This window comes from Molossus molossus, unplaced genomic scaffold (genome assembly GCF_014108415.1).
Source record: "Molossus molossus isolate mMolMol1 unplaced genomic scaffold, mMolMol1.p scaffold_m16_p_6, whole genome shotgun sequence".
Taxonomy (NCBI): Eukaryota; Metazoa; Chordata; class Mammalia; order Chiroptera; family Molossidae; genus Molossus; species Molossus molossus.
Genome location: NW_023425399.1, coordinates 102,489,630 through 102,502,794, shown reverse-complemented (window position 1 = coordinate 102,502,794; position 13,165 = coordinate 102,489,630). Strand labels below are relative to the sequence as shown.

Here is a 13,165-nt window from a genome sequence, read left to right as displayed (position 1 = left end):
TGGGGAGAACATTCTAGACAGAGGTTTTACTCTGGCTATTGCATGTAGTATGAGGACTGACTTAAGACTAGGAAACCATTGAAAAACTATAGGAAGTTAGGGCATAAATAAGCTTTTTTTCATGTTGGTTATAAAACAATTGACAAAATTTATTGACTGATCAGCTATGCCTGTGAGAAGAGTCTTAGAATTTAGGTAACTAGGAGAATAATGCCATTAACAGGAATATGGGAATACTGAGGGGTAGCTCAGTATATTTTTTAAATAATAAAACATAAATACAAGTATTAGGAAATGTATGCTCTTTTTTTTCAAATCCTGGCCTGAGGATATTTTTCCATTTATCTTCAGCTAGCGTGGGGGTGGGGGGAGACATTGATTGGCCACCTCCCTCACACCCCGACCAGGATCGGAGACTGAACCACAACCAAGGTACGTGACCCTGACCAGAATCGAACCCTCGACCCTTTGGTCTGCAGGCCGACGCTGCATCTGCTGAGCCAAACTGACCAGGGTGAAGTTTATACTCTTAAAGTAATTGTGGGACAGCCAGGTAGTAAAAGATGGTGGGTTGAACCCTGGACAGAAAAATAGTTTAGAGATTTGTCAGTCTTAATGGAGTTAAGAGTTGCATTTGAAAGATAATGTGTGTTAAAAAAAAACATCATTTATTCATAGTAACTTTTAATCATCATGTATTATTCTAATCCATTTAAAATATTTCATCTATCATATGAAGAGATCTATGACATTGTTTGAAATTTAAAAATTGTGTAAGTAACATAGAACAATAGAAAAAAAGAAGACTAAAAACTTATGTTTCAAAACATCAATTTCCTACTTTTATGTCTTCCAGTCCTGTTTCCAGTAGCATTTGTTCTTGATTCTGGTTATTTCCCTTTATAATTACCTCTATATTTCTGAATAATATACTTATTATGCTATTTCTTTGTTCATTTTAGACATTATTTCTTGACTTTCCATGATGGTAGATGAGCAAGTTCTCTCCCTTGCTGTTATGCTTCCAATACAATTGTATTGCTATTTTAGTTAAAGAGGTTAAAGAGTCAAGGCTTATATTATTATGACTGCAAATATTCATGAGTAGGGCAATTAATGTCCTATTATCATTACCAGAATTGCTTTCATAATTCTTTGTTGTTGTTAATCTTAAGAATTGGATGCTAGGCCCAGCCAGTGTGTCTCAGTGGTTGAGCATCCACTCATGCACCATGAGGTCGCCAGTTTGATTCTCTATCAGGGCACATGCCCAGGTTGTGGGCTCAATCCCCAGTGGGGGGCATGCAGGAGGAGGCCAATAGATGTTCTCTCTTATCAGTGTTTCTGTCTCTCTCTCTCCCTCTCCCTTCCACTCTTTCTCCAAAATCAGTAAAGAAAAAAAAAATAATTGAATGCTAGGCTTTCTGTATAGTTTTAGTTAATGTTTTCTATGCTTTAATATTTCTGCCACATGCCCATCAATAATATTTTCCTTATGCTGAAATCCCTTAGAATTTTCCTATTACTACTTTTGTATTTTCATCTGAATAGTGTTTTTGTTTTAATTTCTGGGATATTTTCTTGATTTTAACATGTAGTCTTTTATTAAATTTTTTATTTTAGGATCATATTATTTTTAATTTCCAGCAGCTCTTCCTTGGCTTTTATATATAAAATTTTGCTGTTTTTTTGTTTTACTGATACAACCTTACTTTTACCTCTTGGAATACATTAATTATAGCGGTATTTTTTATTTGTTTGATGTTTGGTTTTTCTCTGTTTTCTGCATTTACTGTTTTGGTTTTGTTTATTTTAGGTGTTGTCTCCTTGGCTATTATGAATCTTGCTTTATTGAATATTCTAGTGCATGTTTTTAGTTTTGAGTTAATACTTAGGTGTAGAGTTGCTGGGTCATAGAGTATGCGTAGTTCAGGTTTATTCGATAATACCAAATAGTTTTCAAAGTGGTTATACAGAGATACACTTCTACCGGCCACGTACAGTGCCTTCAAATCCTGGCAACACTTGGTATTGTCAGTCTTTAAAATTTTAAACATTTCATTATGTTTTTAAGAGAATTTCATTATAATTTTAACTTGTATTTCCTTGGTAACTAGTGACATGGAGCACTGTGTATATGTTTATTGGCCATATAGATATTCTTTCTTTTGAAGTGCCTATTCAAGTCATTTATGTATTGCTCTATTAGATTGTTGGTCTTTTTTTTCTCTCCATTAAATTGTGGGAGTTCTTTATGTATTTTGAGTATGAGTCCTTTGTTGGTTATATCTCTCAAATATCTTCTCCCGGTTGATGGCTAACCTTTTTTACACTCTTAATGTCTTTTGATCAATATAAGTTCATAATTTAAAGAGTTGGGAGGTGGGATAGAGACTGGGACGGTACATGGGTGGGGGCTTCTGGGGTACTAGTAATATTCTATTTCTTTATCTGGGTAGTGGTTACACTAGTATGTTTGTTTTGTGAAACTTCAGTGAGCTATATGTTTTTGTTTTGTTTTTTTAAATAGGCTTTTGTGTATGTAATACTTCAATACTTCAACTTACAAAAAGTAAAGAAATATAATTTATCAGTGTCTTCCTTTGTGTTATTGTGACAAGTTTAAGACATTTTTTTCTGTCCATCTATGTCTTTTGCATTTATTTCCTTTTGACCTCAGCTTAGGCATGGCTGAGCACTTTCCTGCCTGGATGAGGAAATATATTCAATTATAGTCACAATTCTTGAACTGTAAGAAAGTAGGAGGTATGTTTGTTTGTTTAATTACTAACTTTGTAATCATTTATTTACATGGCTTGAGAACAGGTCATATCTGATTCAGTTGTGAGCAATAGCTCAACATCCTCTTCCTTATGTTCTACTATCTTAAAACATTAAGGATTCTCTTATATTTTTCTTCATTGCTCCAGGGCCTTGTACAAATTAAACACTCTGTAAATAAGTATAAACAGCAGATAGCTATTGTATGAGATCATAGTGTCCTTTGTCCCTCTCTGTTTGGAACTGCCGAGTTACTTTGTGCCAATAAACTTTAGTTCATCAGCATTTAAAAAAAAATTTGTTCTTATTCTAAGGTTATCATTCTTTTAAAAGCTTTGTTTTACTTTTGCATTTAGGTCTACTGTCCATCAGGAATTGACTTTGATATACGATGTAAGGTGGATTTATTTTTTCCCATGTGCATATCCATTTGACCTAGCACCATTTACTGAGAAGACCATTCTTTTCCCATTCCTCTACCTTGTCACCTCCTTCATATGTGAAATGTCAGATATCAAAGGAGAAAGTGTACCAGTCCTGTGAAAGTCAGCTTTTTCACTCTGTTCTATTCCTTTGGTTTATTTACATGTGAATTTATTTCTACCCTCTGTTCTGTTTCATCAGTCTATTTGTCTTTTTTCCCCATACCAGTCTTAATTACTATAGTTTTTTTTTTCTTTTCTTTTTTAATCCTCACCTGAGGATATATTCTCATTGATTTTCAGATAGAGTGGGAGGGAGGGAGGGAGAGAGAAAGAGACATCGATGTGAGACACATTGATTGGTTGCTTCCCGCATGACCCCAACCAGGGCCAGGGATTGAACCGCAACCAAGGTACATGTTCTTGACCAGAATTGAACCTGCAACTCTTTGGTCCTCAGGTTGATTCTCTAATCGCTGAGCAAAACGGGCCAGGGCAATTACTCCAGTTTTATAAAAAATCTTGATATCTGGTAGTTTAAGTTTTCCAGCTTTGTTTTTCTTCAAGATTATCTTGTTCAGTCTTGGTTGTTTCAATTTCCATATAAATGTTAGACTCAGCTTGTCCAGTCTTCTCCCAAACTGGCTAGGATTTATATCTATAGATCAGTTTTGGACAGTTTTAACAATATTAAGTCTTATAATTCTTTTTTTTTTTTATTCTCACCCAAGGACATTTTTCCATTTTTTGTTCAGATAAGAGTGGGAGGGAGAGAGAGGAAGAAAGAGAGAGAGAAACATCGACGTGAAAGGGACACATCGAGTGGTTACCTCCTGCACACCCCAACCAAGGCGGGAACAAACTGCAACCGAGGTACGTGCCCTTAGTGGGAACCAAACCCAGGTCTCTCTCGACTGCAGGCCAACGCCCTAACTGCTGAGCCAAACCGGACAGGGCAAGTTTTAGAATTCTTAAATTGTCTATATTTCTCCATTAATATTTTGTAATTTTCACTCTAGAGCCCTTACACATCTTTAATTTATAGATATTTGATGAGTTTTGATGTTACTCTTAAGTGATTACATTAAACATTAAAATTTTTTTTGTTTGTGTATATACAAATAAGGTGATTTTGTATAGTGAATTCAGTTATCTTCCTAATTCACTAGTTAAATAATCATTGAGTCTCTTGTCTTTATACATAAACAAACCTGTCATCTGCAAATGAATTTATTTCTTCCCTGCTGGTCCTTAAACCTTTTTATTTCTTTGACTTATTTCGCTGGTTAGGACTTTCAATACAATCTTGAATAGTTGTACTTAATGTCATTCATGATACCAGGGAATGGTTTTAGTGTTTCTTCATTAAATATAGTGGGTGCTGTAGGTTTATTTTTATAAATACTCTTTGTCGGGTAAAGGAAATTCACTTTTAAAAAATATATTTTTCTTTATTGATTTTAGAGAGAGAGGAAGGAAGAGGGAGAGAGAGAAACATTGATGAGAGAGAATATCCATTGGCCGCCTCCTGCATGGCTCCCCCTACTGGAGATTTGGCCCACAACCTGGGCATGTGCCCTGACCGGGGATCTAACTGTTGACCTCTTCGTGCATGGGTCAGCGCTCATCCACTGAGCCACACCAGCCGGGCCAGGAAATTCATTTTTATTCATAGTTTTTTACTAAGAATATTTTTCATGAATGGGTATTGAATTATATCAAATTCTTTTTCTCTACCTTGTTAAATGATAATACAGTTTTTATTCTTTGTGCTGTTAATATATAGTGCATTACAGTGATTGTTTTATGTGGTGACTTGCACAACTTAGTTTTTTGTTTGTTTTTAATGGGAAACAAACCTTGAATTCCTGGATCCAACCCATTGTGGTCATGGTGTATTATCATTGTTATCACTGTTTAGATTTGCTGTGATTTTGTTTTGGATTTTTTGCATGTATAGTTATGAGAGAGATGGACTTGGGTTTTTCTTTTCTCATAATCTTCTTCTCGAGCTTTAGTATTGCGGTTTTGCTGGCCTTGTAAAATAAACTTGGAAGTTATCTCTCTTTTAATAATCTCTAGAAGAGTTTGTGGCAGATTAGTACTTTTTTTACCTGTTTGAAAGAATTAGTTGTGAAGCCATCTCACCCTAAGTATTTTTTAAATGGGAAAGTTTGAAATTACAGATTCAATTTAGTAGGTACACAGATTAATAGTCATATTTTCTATTTTTTTCTATACCAATTTTGGGAACATCTTTTTCTAGGAATATGTGTGTTTCATAGTTTTTGAACTTGGTATAAGGTTGTTTATAATATTTGTTAGTAATATTTTTAATGTTTGTAGTCTTTGTTGTGATACTACCTTTTCTCTGGTTTTGGTAGTATCCAGATGAAAGGTGGAATGAAGTAGTGGGGAGAGATTTCTTTTTTCTTTTTCTTTGTGTTAATCCTCACCTGAGGATATTTTTTCCATTGTTTTTTTTTTTTCTTAAAAGAGAGTAGGGAAGGGAGGGAGGGAGGGTGAGAGAGAGAAGAGAGAGGGAATGAGAAACATCGATGTGATACATTGATTGGTTGCCTCCCACATGTGATCCGACCAAGGTCAGGAGCAAACCTGCAACCCTGGTACGTGTCCTTGACTGGCAATTGAACCTGTGACCCATCAGTGCATGGGCCAGTGCTACAACCACTGAGCCACACCAGCCAGGGCAGGGAGAGCTTTCTTAACAAGCTGTGAACTCAGTTTATGTATTCACTTTTCCCCATGGAAATCCAGACTCAGTTTATCTTTAAATTTGTTAAGGTAACATTTATTGTATAGAAGTTAGTTAATTATAATGGGTCATGCTTTGCCTTATTTAACACTTACCGTCTTGAGGTCTTCTTATAGTAATATTGGGACCTTTTTCTTTTTTTTTTTTTTTTTTTATCCTCACCCGAGGACTTTTTTCCATTTTTTGTACAGACAGAGTGGGAGGGAGAGAGAGGAAGAGAGAGAGAGAGAGAGAGAGAAACATCGATGTGAAAGGGACACATCGAGTGGCTGCCACCCGCACGACCAACCAGGGCTGGGGACAAACTGCAACCGAGGTACGTGCTCTTAGCGGGAACCGAACCCGGGTCTCTCGGGACCGCAGGCCGACGCTCTAACCGCTGAGCCAAACCGGCCAGGGCGGGACCTTTTTCTTAACGTTTACATTTGCTTGTTATTTCTTTTTTGGTTTTTTTTCCAGCTTTATGAGCCCCTTTATTTTTGCTTGTTTATTTATTTATTTATCCTCACCTGAGGACATTTTTCCATATTTTGTTCCAATAGAATGGGAGGGGGAGAGAGTAAGAGGGAGAGAGAGAGAGAAACATCGATGTGAAAGGGACATATCGAGTGGCTGCCACCCGCACGACCCAACCAGGGCCGGGGACAAACTGCAACCGAGGTACGCGCCCTTAGCGGGAACCGAACCCGGTCTCTCTGGACCGCAGGCTGACGCTCTAATCTCTGAGCCAAACGGCCAGGGTTGTTTGTTTATTTTTTTATCCTCACCCGAGGACATTTTTGCATTTATCTTCAGATAGAGCAGGAGGGAGAGCGGGAGAGAGAAACATCGACATGAGAGAGGCACATCGAGTGGTTGCCATCCACACGACCCCAACCGGGGCCGGTGACAGACTGCAACTGAGGTTCGTGCCTTTAGCAGGAACCAAACCTTGGACTCTGGTCGGTGGGCCGACACTCTAACCACTTAGCAAGCCGGCCAGGGTTATTTTTAATTTTTTTAATTAATTTATTTTTGTAAATTATGTTTTTTGTAAACAGATGTTTCTCCTTTTTATCCCATTGCCACCCTCCTCCCAGTCCCCACCCCCGCCCACCCCCGTCCCCAGCATTGTCGTCTATGTCCATTGGTTACGCATACATGCATATAAGTTCTGTGGTTTATCTCTTCCCGCCCCCATTCCTGACCCCCTCTTTCTGAGTTAGTCTGTACCCTACTTCTATGTCTCTGGGTCTATTTTGTTAATTAGTTTGTTTTGTTCATTATATTCCACAAATAAGTGAATCATGTGGTGTTTGTCTTTCTCCGATTGGCTTGTTTTGCTTAGGATAATACTCTCCAGGTATTATCTTAGGATAATACTCTTAGGATAATACTCTCCAGGTCCCTCTATGTCATCTCAAAGGATAAGAGGTCTGTCTTTCTTACAGCTGCATAGTACTTCCTTGTGTATATGTACCACAGCTTTTTTATCCACTCATCTACTGATGGACACTTGGGTTGTTTCCAGAGCTTAGCTATTATAAATAGTGCTGCTATGAACGTAGGGGTGCATATATTCTTAGTGATTAGCATATATTCCTAGAAGTGGAATCACTGGGTCAAATGGAAGTTCAATTTTTAATTCTTTGAGGAAACACCATATTGTTTTCCATCGTGGCTGCACCAGTCTGCATTCCCACCAGCAGTGCACTAAATGTGAATGTCATATTTTAAATAGTACATATATACTTCTATTTCTTGATTTATCAATATTAAAAGTGAAATAGTATCTATTGATGTCCTACTATTAAAAAATGAGGAATTAACTTGCATTATTGAAATTAGCTTCAAGAAAGCTTTTTTGAAGGGCATCTCTCCTGATAAACAATAATGATAATGAAAGCTATTACAGATCAAAGTTCCTGCCACTGAGTGGGTTTTGAAATCATTAATTTATTTATTCAGCAGAATATATTACAGGTGCTGTGTGAACACAAATGTTAGACATGCACCCTGTTCTCATAAAACTTTCAATATAATAAGGGGAAAAAACCCTGAACAAATAATTCCAAGTGTGTGGAAATGTGACAAACAAGTGAAATGAAGGACCAGACCTAAGTCCCTCTGTGGGCTTACTATGTTTTAATACAGAAATTGTTATTAAAATGTTCCCTTTGAGAGTAGCACATGAGAAACTTATAGGCATCATGAAGGAGAACTCTTACTCCATGGTCATCTTAGGATGATGGCACTTTGGAGGCATTTGACGAGGCTTATGTGCCCACTCGGCGTTTGTTAGCACATAGGAATTTAGACAGGCAGCCAGAGCAGATGGCGGCCCTTCCCCACCCTCCTCAACCCCTTGTGCCTTTGCTCCACTCTTCTGTCCTCCTTAGCCCCGAATGTTATCTTTTGACTTAACAGGACATCTTACTGTAGTTCACACAGCCACGTGAATCAAGTTTTTCCTTGATTTACATAATAATTTTGTCATTGTCTAGCCCCTTCTTCCCAGGCCACACTCACAAAATAAGGGGCTATTTTTCACCTCTGATGTTTGCGGGCCATGGTATTTAAGTTACGTTGGTTTCTTCTGACCAAAATTAGGCAACTCAAATATAATATGGGGTTGATTTGAAGAAGAGCAGTGTACAGACTAGACAGCAAATTCCTTCTGGTTAGGGAGCTTCATCCCTCTGTGCGGCACTTTTAGCTGTTCATGAATCAGTGCATGTGAAATGCACATCTTCTGGGTTTTGTTTTAGTCTACAAATACATGACAAGATCTTTTGGTCTTTGATTAGATTTAGCAAAAGCCTTAGGAAAGTGAATAAAATGTTCATTGAATTTGTGAAATCTTAACATTAGAAAGTATCTTGATCAATTCAATAAAATATTTATATTTTCCAAGAATTTTCTCATTTTTTTTGTTGCTGTTTTGAGAACCTTCTGAAATAGATAAGGCAGTTACTAGTATTTCTGTTTTGCTGGTGAAAATACAGAGATCAAAGAATTTACCTGAGACAGCACATCTATTTAGTGGTTGAGTCAGGAATAAAGCTCACAAACTAGTGTTCTTTCTGTTACCCTGTACCCCCTCTGCTTAGCCATAATTCATCATGCCAGCATTTGAGTGCCAACTGTGTGTCTAGTATCATGCTCTTGACAGAGATGAAGACTGTGCCGATTAAAACTCTGAAGAGTTAAAAAAATTTTAATCTCTTGAGATTTTAAAGGTGACTTTGGTCCTTCTGTTTTACAAAGTATTAACACTTTAGATACTTTAATTAACACTTCACATACTTTAATCCTCACCCAAGGATATTTTTCTATTTATCTTCAGATAGAGTGGGAGAGTAGGAGAGAGGGGGAGAGAGAGAGACATCAATGTGAGAGAGACATACCGACTGGTTGCCTCCTTCATGACCCTTACCAGGGCCGGGGACGAACCGCAACTGAGGTACGTGCCCTTGACTGGAGTCATTGGTCCATGGGCTGATACTCTACCCACTGAGCTAAACTGGCCAGGGCTGTCTTCACATACTTTAAAAGGTATTTCACATCTTAGGCATTTTAGGTATTTGTTTTCATTAGGAAAAAATGCTCATAGTCTTATTTCTTTGACCAATACTAGAAGTTTTAATTTTCAGTGTTAGAAAACGTATTTTTCTAACATAATTTTCAGTGTTAGTGAAATGTATGGCGAAGCATCATAAAAGGCAGACTTGCATGAGTCCTCTGACAGCCATGATTGAAGTACTTAAGTGGGCCAAAGTGGGCCTGAATCGGGAGTGGGATTTGGTAATTACAAGGCTCCTGTGATCTTGGGCAGTCAATGTTAATACAATAGTAGGAGAAGAGTCCAGGTTAGAAGGAAAAACAAGAATGGAATGTGAAGAATAAGATAGTTTCTCTCCTAGTGGAGGGGAAGGTAGAGGTGGTTTGAGGGAGAAGTAGTGTGAATAAGGATAGTTTTTAGGTTATCAGTGTTTGAATGTATCTGTTCCTTCAAGGGATGAAGCCCCAGGAGAGGAGGGGAGAACGGGGACATGTGAGAGGAAATGGGTGAATGGATGAGACCGGATCAGGAGGGGGCAGGAGAATGTGTACAAGAGCCGCGTGTACAGAGGGCCTTAGAAAGGTAGCAGAAGTCTCACTCCCTGGAGCCGGGAGGGAAGTGAGGAAGTTACAGTGCAGTGGTTCAGGGGGTCAGGCAGGAGGGTACGTGAAGAAGGTCAGGGCTTTGGGCCTAAGCTTCTGGTTTTATAGTCTGCTTTGGAGTCTAAAGCAGATTATTACAGGCTTCTTGACTTAGGAGCTAATATTCAGCTTATGGTATTTAAAATAAACAATAAGAGATGGGAGTTCAGATATATAGGAAGTTTAGATGAACTTTACCTAGTTTCATTATTGAAATTTCAATGTTTCTTTATTATTCATTTTTTAACAGAGATTATAATTTCAGAAGACAAGGAAAGATGTGTTTTAACACAATAAATGAGGACTGAAATAAGTGTTAGGTTTTTGTGTGGCTCAGTTTGTTGAGATGCTTTTACTCAGAAATTTTAGTTTAGAATTGGCCAGGCCCTACTGATACCTACATACGAAGCATTTACAGAAATGAACATGTTCAAGATCAACCCGTCGGTTCTATTTTGTTGCTGTGCCTATACTTGAACACCTAAAGTCATTCCGAATGGGGCTCTGCCTTTCTCAATATCAGTCACAGATTTGCATGTGCTTGTGTTCTCAGAAAGCTCATTCTAAAATCTGTACATATGGGTGCTTTCTGGTGTATGGAGTGGAATATAAAATGTCACATTTCAGTTGTTCGGAACTATATAACTTCCAACAGAAATGGTATATATAAATATATTTTTTAATCCTCACCTGAGGACTTTTTTTTGCATTTATCTCCAGACAGAGCAAGAGGGGGAGGGAGAGAGGGAGGAACAGAGGGAAACATCGACGTGAGAGAGACACATTGACTGGTTGCCACCCACACAACCCCAACTGGTGCCAGGGACAGACTGCACCCGAGGTTTGTGCCCTTAGCGGGAACCGAACCCAGGTCTCTCTGGTCCGCAGGCCGACACTCGAACTACTGAGCCAAACTGGCCAGGGCCAGAAATGATATTTTATTTTATTTATTTTTTATTCTCATCTGAGGACATTTTTGCATTTATCTTCAGATAGAGCAGGAGGGAGAGAGGGAAGAAGAGAGAGAGAAACATCAATGTGAAAGGGACACATCGACTGGTTGCCTCCTGCACAACCCCAACCTGACCAGGGACAAACTGCAACCAAGGTACATGCCCTTAGCGGGAACCGAACCAGGGACTCTCTGGTGCGTGGGACAATGCTCTAACTGCTGAACCAAACTGGCCAGGGCCAGAAATGATATTTTAAATGGTTCTAGCAAAGACTATACTTTCAGGGATCATTTCTATAGTTTGTTAAATGGTTCTAGCATCCCAGATCAGCCCACAAAAGACCACTGAATCTAAAGTGTGTCTGAATTATTAAAAATAATTACTTTGTATAGCCATGTTCCTATCAGGAAGTCATTAAATTTCAAATCGTGAGGTAAGAGATGTTTCTCCCACTTCTGCATTATCTTCCCTCTCCTTCCCCCATATGTCTTGCAGTGACAAAGAGGCGAGGCACCCAGCTCCAAGCCACTTAGGGTGGTTCCTTTAAGGCCCAGGAAGGGGAGCTGGGTCAGGGACTCTTGAAAGTGGACAGAGGACGGGTTGCAGCGATGGCATGTCCAGGGGAGGGATCTCCCTTGCATTTCAGCTGTGAGATCTGGGCCCCACCACTGGAAACCTCTGTCCTCCTCCTCTGGACCAGGGGTTCTCAGCCAGACCTGATTTTGTCCCCCACTCTCCCTCGCTCCCCCATATACTAGGGAAACTTGGCCATGTCTCGAGATAGTTTGGTTGTCACAAATGGGGTGGTGCTACTGGTACCTAGTGGGTGTAGGCCAGGAATGCTACTGAACATCCACAACAAAGACTTAGCAACCCCACATGTCAGCAGTGCTAAGATTAGAAACTCTGCTCCAGGCCATTGCTGTGGTTCAAGCCTTTTCTCCTCCTCTTGCTTCACTGTGAAACAGAAATGTAGTTTGTATTCCCTGATTCTCTTCTACCTTCTATTCTTGAAATACACTCAAAGCCCTTTTGAGGTTTTTCTAAAGGCTTTACTATCATCACAACATGGAAATAGATGGGGTAAAAATAAGAAAATTACAGTTTCAGCAAATCTTAATTAAAAGCTATCCATGTTATCCACTGGAATTTAAATATAACAAAATTCTGGTTCTTTTCTGGGCTTCATTCCACTCTTCCCCATTATGGTTTCTTCATTCCCAGGGCTCCCCTCCTTCCCTACCTGCACTGCTCACCTGGAGAGAACCTGGGCTGTGATCCTTCTCCCGATGAGGAAAGACAGGAGGGATGAAACATCCTTGGGTTGTTCTAATGAAGAGTGAAGTTTTCTTTTTCTTTCTCTCATCGAGTTTCCTTTGTATTGCATAGATCCAGCCAGAACTATATTTTGTTGCCTTCCTTCTTTGAGAAATTCACAGGATGAGCGCATATCCCAGCGCTTCCCTAAGCACTGCTGCAGCGGCACAGGGTCTCCTCCTTGCTCTGCTGTGCTGTCCTTACCTGCCGCACGCTGCCTGGGCACGCCGCTCGGTTGCCCGGAGCCCTGTGCTTCGAAGGGCTCCCTGCCTGGTCGAAGGTTCTGCTGCTGCCAACGAGAAGTTAATGCTTTCTGAACAAGGGGTCTCACATTTTCCTTTTGGACTGGGCCCTGCAAATTATGTAGCTGGTCATGCTTATCAAATTTCTTCCAACCTTGGGTCCTAGCTGAGAGGCTGTCTGGCTTGGATGAGAAGAGGGAGAAGGTGAGTTTTAAGATTCTTGTAGTAGCAAGAAAACCCAGATGAGAACCTGGGAGGGAAGGGCAGATTTATATGTATGTGATCAGTCTTCATATGTGAATGCTCACCTTTCCGAGTTGATTATTTTTTGCTTTGTTTGTATTTAATGATTTTAATCAGATGACCAAATTTTCATTACGTGCTATTGTAGGATCACATGTGTGCTAGAAGCCAGGGGTGAAGCTGCGTAGTAGCATGACACTTGCTCCCCACTGGACATGTTGAACTGAAGGAGCTTATAAAACCTGCTCG

General features: G+C 39.3%; 1 protein-coding gene across 1 annotated transcript in view; it reads left to right on the top strand.

The window, feature by feature from the left end:
• MBD2 (methyl-CpG binding domain protein 2) overlaps window positions 1–13,165 on the top strand; it is a 67,268-nt gene that overhangs the window by 39,702 nt on the left and 14,401 nt on the right. The window lies entirely within an intron of this gene.